The sequence below is a fragment of the Ornithodoros turicata genome, chromosome 7, assembly GCF_037126465.1.
Source record: "Ornithodoros turicata isolate Travis chromosome 7, ASM3712646v1, whole genome shotgun sequence".
NCBI classification, from domain to species: Eukaryota; Metazoa; Arthropoda; class Arachnida; order Ixodida; family Argasidae; genus Ornithodoros; species Ornithodoros turicata.
Genome location: NC_088207.1, coordinates 16,522,626 through 16,534,753, shown reverse-complemented (window position 1 = coordinate 16,534,753; position 12,128 = coordinate 16,522,626). Strand labels below are relative to the sequence as shown.

General features: G+C 47.0%; 1 long non-coding RNA gene across 1 annotated transcript; it reads right to left on the bottom strand.

Annotated features, from left to right (window-relative positions):
• Positions 1 to 368: 368 nt before the first annotated feature.
• LOC135399593 (uncharacterized) lies at positions 369 to 10,953 on the bottom strand. Its single transcript, XR_010424357.1, has 3 exons — positions 10,756 to 10,953; positions 6,557 to 6,636; positions 369 to 452 (listed from the first exon to the last, which is right to left on the bottom strand). It is a non-coding gene; the product is annotated as an uncharacterized LOC135399593 (long non-coding RNA).
• Positions 10,954 to 12,128: the final 1,175 nt, after the last annotated feature.

Genomic DNA, 12,128 nt, shown 5'->3' with positions numbered 1-12,128 from the left:
AGGATCGAAAATGCCCGTGTGACAGGGGTATAACTCTGGGCCCGAAGCTGTTGTGCAGATTCGGCGCGTAGTCGATGCAGCCCGCGGTAAACCGCTCACGTCACACGTCCGCACGGTATGTCGTGATGACCAGGAGTGCTCTCCTCCCCACACTCTTAAAAACGAGCTTCATCGCATACCGCGCTCCCAGCCAATCATCATCTCGCATCATATCGTTATCTGCCTTGATTTGTTGAAAACGGGAGGCGTACGTCTTTTTTGTGACACCTATATGCTGTTCACAATTCACTTGCACACTCACAAGCACACTTGTTTCACACTCACAAGCCGCGCCATTTTGTGTGTGTGTGTGTGTTTGTTTCACTCACCTCTCCGTAGGTGGCGTTCATGTCGCATTCCTTCGAGTAGTCCGGGTATCCAGCATCCAGTAGATGAGCGACACACTCGATTTTCTGCGCAAAACAGATATTTCTCCGTTGCATATCAATAGGGTTCCAGGCGCAAACCATAAGATTTTAGCCATTCGAATTTGACCGAAAAAACGTCTACGCTTCAGCAACCGAGAACCCGATAAGAAGTGACCTGTCATCTCAACATATTTTATTTTACGTATTATTATATTTTTACAGATACTTCAGACGGCAGCTGCTGTCAAAGCTGGACAGGGATTACAAATTAAGATATATGTAGATCCCTATTCTATATCGTTTCAGATACATACTTAACACTAAAACGTTACTCATGATCTATAATTCATTTGTGCATTCTCACATATCATGCGGAATAACGATACATAAAACATCATTACGACCTGTCGAAACCATCGTAGAAAATGCCATGCGAATCATATTGTTTCTTAATAGACATCAGCCTATAGCTTTCGTCTATGATACACTGCAAATATTAACCATGGAGAAATATACTGCGTTCAGATCACTTCAATTAGCGTACAAAATTATAAACAACCTAGTTGCGATAGACTCCATAACACTTGCACCTCTGCAACCAATTGTACATACAAGAAGCAATCAATCAACTCAATCGTTACACGTTCCCCCTATACGTACCAATTACGGGTGCTTCTCCTTTGCCTACCACACTTCCCGTCTTTGGAAATGACTACCATCTGATATTCGGTCGGTTAGTACATTCAGATGTTTCAAAAAGAAGTTAAAAGACCACCTCCTAAACAAAGCGCACCAGTAACAGTAACAGATATTCCCCCCTGTTCACTAACACGTTCTTCATCCCATCACATTTACTTATCATATATGATCTGCATGCAACAACACCAGTAAACCACTCTGCATCAACGAATATACTCCTCGACGAAATATTTTTCTTTCGTTTTATTTCTGTTATCATCATTAAATTATTGTTGTATCAGTGTATATAGCTGTTAATCCACGTTGTACCTAATAATAATAAGAATTGGGTGTTTACGTCGCGAGACAACCGAGATCATGAGCGACGCCACAGCGGTCTGTCTGTGGATTGCTTTTGCCCACCTGAGGGTTCTTTAACGTGCGATGAAACCTCATCACACGGCACCCCGTATTTATAACGTCCCTCGCGGAAGACGGCGTGTCTAAGCAACTTGTACGCTGCCATCAAGTTGCAGGCGTCCTCGGCCGGGTTCGAACTAGCGATCTCGGGATCAGAAGGCGAACACGCTACCAACTGAGCCACCGAGGCCGGTACGTTGTAACTAACACGGGGTACCATGCTAGTCTGCTAGGGACCCCTGTCTCTATATTAACATTTGCAGTGCCTGCAAATAAATAAATAAATAAAATACGATATCGCTTGAGGTTGTGGCGGACCGTGGACAACCACCAGGATGGACACGCGCCTGGAACACCCGCTTCTCTGTTCCACCGGCACCGTCCTAGCTATGAACATGCGCCCGCTGGGGCATCCCACCACCGCCTCGGTCAGGACTCATGTAGAGGAAAACCACCTCGTATATATTTGGTGACTGGGACAAAGAACACCATGTTCGGCGTAATTGGGCCCCTTTACCTTCCCAAATTTAGCAACCTTTCCTAAAGTCCAGCACAGACGCTGCCGCGCAGCCCGGGTGCCCCTCTACCATTACCTGACCGACCGCTAACATAGCTCTGTAACATGGCAACCGATCGAGTCTGATGTCTCGGCGTATCCGCAACTTCATCGGTCCGGACCCACTACCACGACTCTCATCCGTGCATTGCATTCAACATCTTGAAGAGCTATTATCGATGAACTAGTTAATGCGTGCACATTTTCTCCGCAAGCTATTATATAGGTTTCCAAGCGAAGAAGGCGCGGAGAAACGACACGCGCACGCAACCAATGCTCGAGCATGCCCGGATTCCCGATTCGCCCTGAGTGTTAAGCGCACGCGAAGGGGGCCCTTCTGTCCATGCTTCGTGAATGGACGGAAGGGTCCCTGCGCGTGCACTTAGCGGAGCGAGAATCCGGGCCTAATTAGGCACGCTGTTGCATTGTTGTAGCTGGGCTACCGCCTCACGAGAACGCAGAAGAACGGCCTATTCTCACCCGTTCGGAACCGTAAGCGAGCATCTTTTAATGAAAAACATGCAGAACCATTACACTTCTCACTTTAATTGTGCGTGTGTGTGATGTGCTGATACAAATGTCTCGTGATAGCTACACGAGGAGAGCAATATTGTAGAAATAACAGCATGCAAGTAGCAGTATCGCAGACGTTTGCTAGATGGTGCTTCTGTCGTCGCATTTAAATCAGTATTGAGGAGCGAAATAAACATGAAGGAATTGTGAAATAATATAGTTAATTGAGCTGATAATCGGCTTATTGAGTCACGTTTCCACGTTCTCGTGCTTACAACATGCAGACGTGTCAGCAGAACCTCAAACTGAACAAAAAAATTATATCCCCTCGTAACAGTGAAGGAGACGCAATCTTGTTCATTACTTCGATGAACCGGGCTTTAACGATGCCTTACTTTTCTCGGTGAAAAACAACCACCCACGTGGTAGCCGACGTCAAAATGACGTTGCCTATGTTAAAGGAGCATGGAAGTCACCCCCAAAATATTTTTGTTTTTCGCTGCGATGTCTTCTGCAACGAATAAAATGAGCTCCTGCGAAAGGACGATGAGCGCAGGTGACCTACACAGCACCGCGCGAGGCTCTGATCCGCACACCTTTAACCGCCGTATTCTTGAACGAGCCTCGACTCGAGCTGCACCTCGAGGACGGTTTTGCGCTTCATAAATCGACCTTGACTCGAAACGCTCCTCGAGTGGAGGAGTTCCTCCGTGCATTCCTCGAAAATCTCGAGGTTACATCGGTGCTACCTCGAGAACGCTCCTCAACTCGAGTTTGGCTGGTGTCATGGCGGAAGACAGGTCGTTCGCTGCGTCCATCGACTGCGTTTTGTGCCACGATGGCATTTAACTGGGTGCTGACAACATTACCACTGAGCGACAACGTTCAATAAGGGGCCATCAAACTCCTTTTGACCATTTTGATGATCACGAGTTCCTCATATGGTATACGGTACCGCTTCATGAAGAAAACCGTACGAAGCCTTTTGGATACATTGCCAGTGGAGGAAAATGTGTGCAATCGTGGGCTGCCCCTACGTCCTGTGCTACAGCTGCCCGTCGGCATGTGATTTTATGGCGTTAGGACTTTTCGAACTGCCACGGGAGGCATTGTGAATGTGTCAGAAACGACGGTGTGCCGCGTTGTCGAAAAAATCCCACACCTTCTCACAAGCAAACTTTTCAAGACAAGGTGTAATAAATTTTCCTTCTGTCGCGCTATTTAGCACAAAGAAGGCGTGTTTGAAGGATGTTTTCACGCAAGAAGTGGTGCGAAAAAAGGAACAGTGCATTGACTGGACATCTAAAAAAATAAACATCTGATCTGCCTCCTCAATATTTTCACGTAATCTTTATACTGTATCAAGCTGGCCCAACCCCTGCTCCAGCTATCACCGAAACGCCTCAACAAATCTTCCATTAATGTTTTTTTTTTCTCTCGTTTTTTTTTTTTTTTTTTTTTTTTTGCAGTTGTTGTTCCAATAGTACGAATTCCGTTTGTTGGGTGGGATAACAGGCTCCACCGTTTAGGCAGAGCGCGATTGAGGGCCACAAAAGTTCGTACGACATGCTCGCGGTGACTCCCCAAGGATGGTCTCCCTGCTTCTTTGATCGGGATGTTGTAAAATCTGTTTTGTTTGTTTGATTGTTTATAGCTACCCTCAAGGCGTTGGGTAAACGTACCCATCCCCTAACAAACAGTCATTCACGCCACATATTGTAACATAATAGAAGAGTGACAAGCAGTGACATCATCTTTCATATTATTTGATACGAGGTGACCATGCCATTAAGCTAGCTGCATGCCGTTGTGGTTGTAATTGCCAGACCAGAAAACTAGGAAACCTATCAGTCTGTTTCCCTGTTCGAAACACCTGCACCCTTCTTCAAACACTCGCAGACCTTTGTGTTTGTATTTGTAATGCACGTTGGTCGAAATAAAGTAAAGAATTATTTATTATATATAAGAAATTACATTTATTTTTCATGCCATAAGTGTGTTTTAAGCACGATAATTAACATTTTCGAGTGGTCCCGAAAGACGGCTGGGGACGAGACTGCAGCTTTATTCGAGGACGGTTTCTCGAGGAGCGCCTTGGCGGAGGAATCCCCGAAGCGGGTTCATGAAACGCATGGGCTCTTCGAGTGGAGCAGCGCCACTTTCCTCCACTCGTTGGAGTCGAGGCGGAGCGTCGAGTCGAGGCTTGTTCAAGAATACGGCGGTTAAAAACCCTCTTGCCGTGCAATGAGCGCATCGGCGAATGAGAAGACGTCGTGACGTATCGTGGGCTCAGGCACGTGACCAGTGACGTCCAACGGCACAGCTCAAGCATGGATAAGCGGCGCGTGAGTCGAGAAGAAAAAAAAACAAAGAAGAAAAGGCACTGCGCAGTTTCTACGTCGCGCGGTGCTCGTGTCTCTCGTCCGCGACTGCTTTCTCCGACCGTCTTTTAACTTGGGATAGCAACAGGATTATAAAAACTACCCCGCGACAAAAAAAAAAAAAAGAAAGAAAAACTGCGGACCCCTGAGAAAATAACAAACGCCGATAAACACACGAGCTAAGAACGTGGAACCCTGGTTATGGAGGGGAAACTGAATAAGATGAGATAAACCGTAACGAGCATGAGATTAGCAAATTTTAGTAAATCGGAAGCACGGAAGGAAAACGATACAACACAGAAAGTTGTCTTGTCCAGGGTCAAGATCGTGATAACAGCCAGAGCAAAGGGCCAGCGTGGTTGGTTCATCGCGCTTACGGAACATTTGTCGTGAATGTCTTTCAATGTACCAAAACTCACTGTTATGCCCACTTCACACTTACGTTTTTACACTGCGTTTTTAACGGAGCCGAAACGGACGCATTGAAAATTTAATAATAATAATTGGGTGTTTATGTCCCGAGACAACTGAGATCATGAGCGACGCCACAGCGGTCGGTCTGTGGATTGCTTTTGCCCACCTAAGGGTTCTTTAACGTGCGATGAAAGCTCATCACACGGCACCCCGTATTTAACGTCCCTCGCGGAAGACGGCGTGTCTAAGCAACTTGTATCCCTGCCACCAAGTTGCTGGCGTCCTCGGCCGGGTTCGAACCCGCGATCTCGGGATCAGAAGGCGAACACGCTACCGACTGAGCCACCAAGGCCGGTACACATTGAAAATTACTGAGCTCGAGTGCCTTATGTTATATTTTTGACGCAAACGGCCGGGCGACAAATACGGTAGTGTGAAAATCACCTTAATGCAATAGACCTGTTTCTCTGGGCCAGGTGGCGCGAGTGAGCAGCAACGTCAGCGCCCCAAATTATGCAACACGCGGTAGTTTAGCAGACGACGCGGCACTTTCATATACACGGTCTCGAGTTGTTCGCACTTTTGAAGAAGCACCGCTTTTTCTGTGTATTTCTTACATATTTTGTAGCTCTCATTGGCACCATTCCGTTTGAAACACCATGCAAAACCCGCTAATGAAACTACGTACTGTTGGGATCCGTGGCCGTTTGGGCCCGAAATGGCGCTGTGCAAACTTCACTGCAACAGCCCTATCAAACCCGCGAGATGGATCCAATCTCATTTAAAATAGTGGAACGTGGGCTTCCCTCGTGGGAATGATTTCTAAGAATCTGAATTTCGCTCACAAGGAGAGGGTAAAGACCGTTCCTATCAGCTCGCTGTAAGAGCCGATCCTTTTGTTTTTAATTCCAGATGGAGAGAGGACAGCAGGAACGAGTGGGGGAACAGGGGGGGGGGGGGGGGTTAGTATGCGTCCCGTGCCGACTTCAGAGGGAGATGTGCCGACATTCGTGTGGAAAGTCTTGGGGAAAACCCCGGGAAAACCTCCGAAAGCACATCTAGGAATCGAACCCACCACTTCCCACTCTTCAGCACGACCCTTGCTACCACCAATGAGCTGGACGCCTTAGCCCGCTCGGCCATACCGCTGGTGGCAGCCGATCCTGTATTAAAGAGAGGATACATACTATGAAGTCGTCCCATTGTTCTTGGATAACCGAGGTGAGCTTCATAAGGGCAAAAGCCTTGAGAGCGCATTTCTTGAACACTGCGAGGAAAAACATAGAAGCAAAATGAGTGACGTCCGTGAAAGACAATTAAAATGGTGCGCGAGGGACTGAAACGTCAAGAATGTAATCCGAATTGCCATTCCCAACACAACACCGCGAAGAGGCGATAACTCTACACTTCCAGCCACCGTGTATGTTCGTCCGTATAGCTTAATAGGACCACGTGATCAGCACGTGACCAAACATTTACTGCTAATGACAGCCCTGTAGAGCTGTCACATTGAACGCGTTTGGCATAATGCCCAAATATTCAGCAGATCTTTCATCACGGAAGTGAACCGGGCAAGTTGGTACATGTCTAGCATGGTGGACACTCACAACAGTGCCGGACACGGAAGAAAGACAGACGCAGTGCTAGAAATTCCAACCAACTACACGCACACACACATAACACAAGCTATTTATGTCATCACGGTTATTACGTAAGACGTGTCTACTTCATCAGTTAACCGGTTGAGTATAGTCATCCCCCCTTATCCCACATCTCCAGGAACAATTACTTCCTTATCGTACAATGCAACATATGCCTGACACAGTTTTTCTTATCAATCTCGCAACATGGGGTAGTTGGTACCTGTAGCAAATAGGCCCGGTTTCACCAAGGTTGGTGAACTGTAAACCTACATCAAGGGTTGCTCGAATTTCAACTTCACACTCAATTATTTTTCACAAGTGTTAGTTGGTGACGTGATGAATGTTTCAAATGTTAATCGGCATTGGTGAAACCGGACCATAGTCAAGCAGCACACGTTGCTTAAATTATATATAATATATATATATATATGTATACATTATATATAAGTTAATTACGGACTATTATACAGTCGACCCCCGTTTATCCGGACGGTGCCGTTCCTGGCGAAATCGTCCGGATAAATGAAACGACCGAATAGAAACGTCCTACAGAACAAGGTTTAATTAAAACACAGAAATCTCGTCAATGACAGCTGTTACATAGTAGTGTATGCACTCGATTCCTGCAAACGTTTGCTAATTGCATAGAGTTGAGCCACGCTGTTGCGCTGCTCGAAGAATGTCAGTGCGGACGCAAAGTGTCAATGTCGAAGCCTTGTTTCTCACTGGCGTCATCGGCACCGTCTTGCTACACATCATCGGAGGCAACAGCAGCTATCACACCGTCATCAGTCATAGCTGCACACGCGTCATCATCTTTATCAACGTCAACGTAGTCAGAAAACGCAGCATCATCTACGGCAGTCGCAGTGAGCCCCTGCATCAGGGATCGCAGCTCAGCTAGGGGAATGTCTTCATCGGCCAACGGGCCGTAAGCAGCAGGCCCTCGGGTTAGAGTTTTCCCTTCTAGAACCGGACAGTTGCTCGAGATATTTCCAAATGACTCGACTGGTCAACGTGACCCAACGCACACAAATAGAAAAGGGGGTCATCGTGCACGGTTGTCTCCCCCACGGAGGAATGTAGGTCCCTAACGTGTGACGGGAATAACCCCAACACAGCGAAAAGGGTGACGAAGCGGGGTCAGTGTCTCCTCTTACTCACGGTAGTCCGGATAACTGAAGCTGGATTACAAGAATTTTCGACTTTCGTTCCCTGGAATTCTTGTCCGAGTCCGGAAGCTGAAGTCCGGATAAACGAGAGCAAAATACATGGAGGAAAATCCGTTCCCGTGCCTTTTTTCCGAATACCGCGGGATCCGGATAAATAAAGTCCGGATAAACGGGGGTCGTCTGTATATAGTAATTGGAAGTGTCGAACCAGGAGTCAAGTATGGAACGGAAGCTAGGTTTGAAAGGTAGTGGACAACCGGAAGCCCAGTTGGACCGGAAGGGGATAAAGGACATGAAGTATAGAGGGGAAGTGGACAACCGGAAGTTGGGTATGGACAGGAAGTTGATACCCAGAGGTCAAGTATAGACCGCAAAAGGGGCTTAATGCTAACGCATTTCTCTCGCATTTGCCGCTAGATCGCCACTGAATTTTTCGTTGCGCTCAGAACTCACGAAGGACAGAGCGGATGAATACCGTTCTTTTTATATTGGTGTCAAGGTAACGGATGATATATAGATTTAAAATGCGCCTTAAATACGCGAAACAGAATATTTCGTTCCGCGAGTGTGCGCAAAAGAGGGACACCAAAGTGTGCCCACTTTGGTGTCCCTTTAAGGAATTAGAAACCGTGACTTCTGCCCTATAATACGGAATTTGTAAACTTCCCTATACTAGGTGTAGTCCTAAGCTATCCATCATGTTCTTCAGCATGACCTCAGGGCTAACAAGAAAGGAATCTTCACCCTTCTGGGTTTCAACTATTGGTTGATCGTGCCATAAGTTTAGGCAATATTAGCCCTCAAATCATGCGTAGAATTCTACATATTAATAGCGCCACTGTACTTTATACCATAATATTAGATAGTGTTAACATCGCTGATATACGTTATTACGTATAGAACTCTACGCACAGACCTCCGCCCCATCACACAGAGCTCTGTCTTGCAATTATGGATGTCAGCGCCAACTAGATGCTTCGACATCTCCGTGTCCTTACACACAGTGGGAAAGATGAAGCGAAAACTACGCAGAAGTACAAGAGAATTATAAATTGAACTGCAGGTTAAGCTAACAGTGATATGCTAGAAGTACTGACTAAAAAAAAAAAAAACATTTGTACCGAAATTCACAATGTACATAGGGGGGAGGAAAATGAATGTCTAGAAGGGGTCTAAATTACGCCTAATGATAAGAAAATTAATATATGTCTCAAGGTCTAGTTCTAGAGATGGCGGTGGAAGTGTTCGCCGTAGTCGACCACGGTTATGCCGGCAACGTCACGGCTACCGCGGGGGGGGGGGGGATCGTGCTTCCTGGGCCGACTTCACAAGGAACTGTGCTGATAATTGTCTTAAAGTGCCACTACGAACTAAATCGCGTGTCTTCAGAATCCTACCAAAGTTATGTTACTGAAATCTTCTTGCCTCACTTTACATTCCTGTTTTGGCTCAACGTCACGCGAAAGTGTTTTGTGAACGGTCACGTCATGTTAGGCTCCGACAGAGCACCCGGCTCTCGTCTGGCAACGTCGTTGAGCTTCACGTCTTCCGGGAGGGCTCACTTTTATCACTCCGTTAGCGGAGCCCCGCATGACATCCTCCGACCGATGTCTTTCGACAGCTCCGACACTCGGGAAAACACAAAGAGGGGAAGACATCTCTCCCATTTTTCCCGTCTTTCGATCACGGTCACGTCACTTCTCCACCACGTTACCGTCCCCGGACGCTGGCGCCGTTGCAAGGAGTGCTCTGTCCAGAACATGACGTCACTGCAATTTGTGGGCAAGACATGACTTCACCTGCTCCTTACGTCATCGAAACTCGTGAAGGTCAGCAGATCTCCAAAAATTAATAGAAATTCACTACGCTCGCAAACGGGATTGGAATTTCGCGTATATAGAATACTTAGGCACCTTCTTTTCATGGACTTAATAACATAAACGCCGTTTTCCGAGTCCGGAGTGGTACTTTAAAGTGTCTGAAGAAAACCGAAGGAAAACAGCCAGACAGCAGAGCCGACGCCGGGATTCAAACCCGAGTCACTTTCCCAGTCTCGGCGTGGAATGCCACAGATTTTAGAGATTCTGCATAAAGTGATGCATAAGACTGAGCCAAATGTAGACATTTCAGTCAACTCATGTCCAAGCTCTCGTTCAGTTGATGGCTAACTCCAACCCTGTTTTTAAGATGTTGAAAGTTGCTAAAAAGCTAGCGAGCTGGAGATTACGCTTGATATATTATTAAAACCCCCGAGACCAGGGACTGCGGAAACACGTATGCTTCTCTGTGTGCGTCCGTTTTCGTAGTCCCTAGTGTCTGGGTTTTAGCAATATGAATTCTATTTTAAATGCTTGGACGAAAAATGTCTATATCTCGAGTCAAAATGGAAATATACAAGACCAAAATTAGTGTTAAGTTAATGCGTCTACAGGACTCGACATTTCGCGCTCTGTCTCGGAGGTCTCTTATGAATCCCTTTCCTCAATATTTAGAGGCCATTGTAGACGTCTACTATCCCACTGCCTTGTGCTGCCTGAGACGGTCATACGAAGTTGTATTTAAAATAATTACCCGTCTTGCATGTTGGCGTAAAGGTCGCAGGGTTGAATGACATGATCTTCTTATGGAATTCCTTCTTGTCATGGACAGCATAGCAGCTAAGAATGCAGCTTAGGAATAATAGGGTCCGCACGTATCTCATGATGACGATCCCAGTAACTAGACGTTATACTACGCTACGCTAGACGATACAGCAACTAGGCAGCTATAGACGACCTTCCGTGGCGTCGATATAGGAGAAGACCCGTTGTGCAAAGACAAAAGGAAGGAGGAAAAAGTGTGCAATAACGCGTCAAGGCAGCTTTGGAACACCTAGCGTGTTTGAACTGCCGCAGGTGAAGAGACAGACTGTGTCGTTACCGCTGCGGAATAGGCTACGAAAGGATGGTCTCTGACTAATGCCCACTTCGAGGTCACTTCCCGGAAAATGAAAGAGATACGTGCAAATACATTGATGATTTCATTAATCCACGCGAGAGATTTTTCGAGTCAGGCTTCCTCCAGCGGCGACGGAACGTTAAAGGGGCACTAAAGTGCAAGAACGAGATCACTTGAAATTACGTTACACGCTATATTAATTCCGTATTTGTTACCATTATTCAAAATTTTGATTCGGTTACGGAGCCGCAGTCGAAATTATACCGGACTCTTTCTTGCTGCGCCGCTATGCAGTCAACGACGCTTCAATTCGTGCACCGGCGTTTTTAGTCCATGCTGCCCGTGCACGCGCGTTCCACACCATGGAGCAGTTCCGCTCAAAAATAATAGTGCGCTTTGCGAAGCGGACTGGCGTCGCTGTCCGAAGGACGTGAGTATAAATGTTGTCAGTGGGACATTCGCGAGAACTGTTGTGGGCTACCATTCAGTGAATTGGTATTGAAAAATGTAGCAGTGTGCATCATGCCGGGTAGAGCCCTGCACCATCCGCGGATGGAAGCGGATATCCGCGGATATCCGCAAGATACATGCGGATTCGGATGAAAATTCAGAACTTTCTGCGGTGTGCGGATCGGATGGGGATGGCGCGAGGTCGGATGCGGATCGGATGCGGATACGAAGGCAGCGAATCGGTAGCGGATCGGATGCGGATATACCGCGTGCTGTAATTTTTCCACCAGCAATTTATTTGTATTGGGCTGCGACAGCGAGCGCATGCTCGGGTTCACCTTTGACCTTGCACGGCCAAGACGGGAGAGAAGGCATTCTGGCGTCTCGAACCGCGCGAGCACCGACGAGGTAGCGTTCCACGCGTTCCAGAAGTCTCTCCATAACGCGTTTGTTGAAATGTTTACCTTTGCTTGTCGTCGTCAGTCGTTCCGTGACAGCATGGAGGCATCCGAAATTATACCAATATATGCTTCCGGCGGTCTTTACGCGTCCTTCGA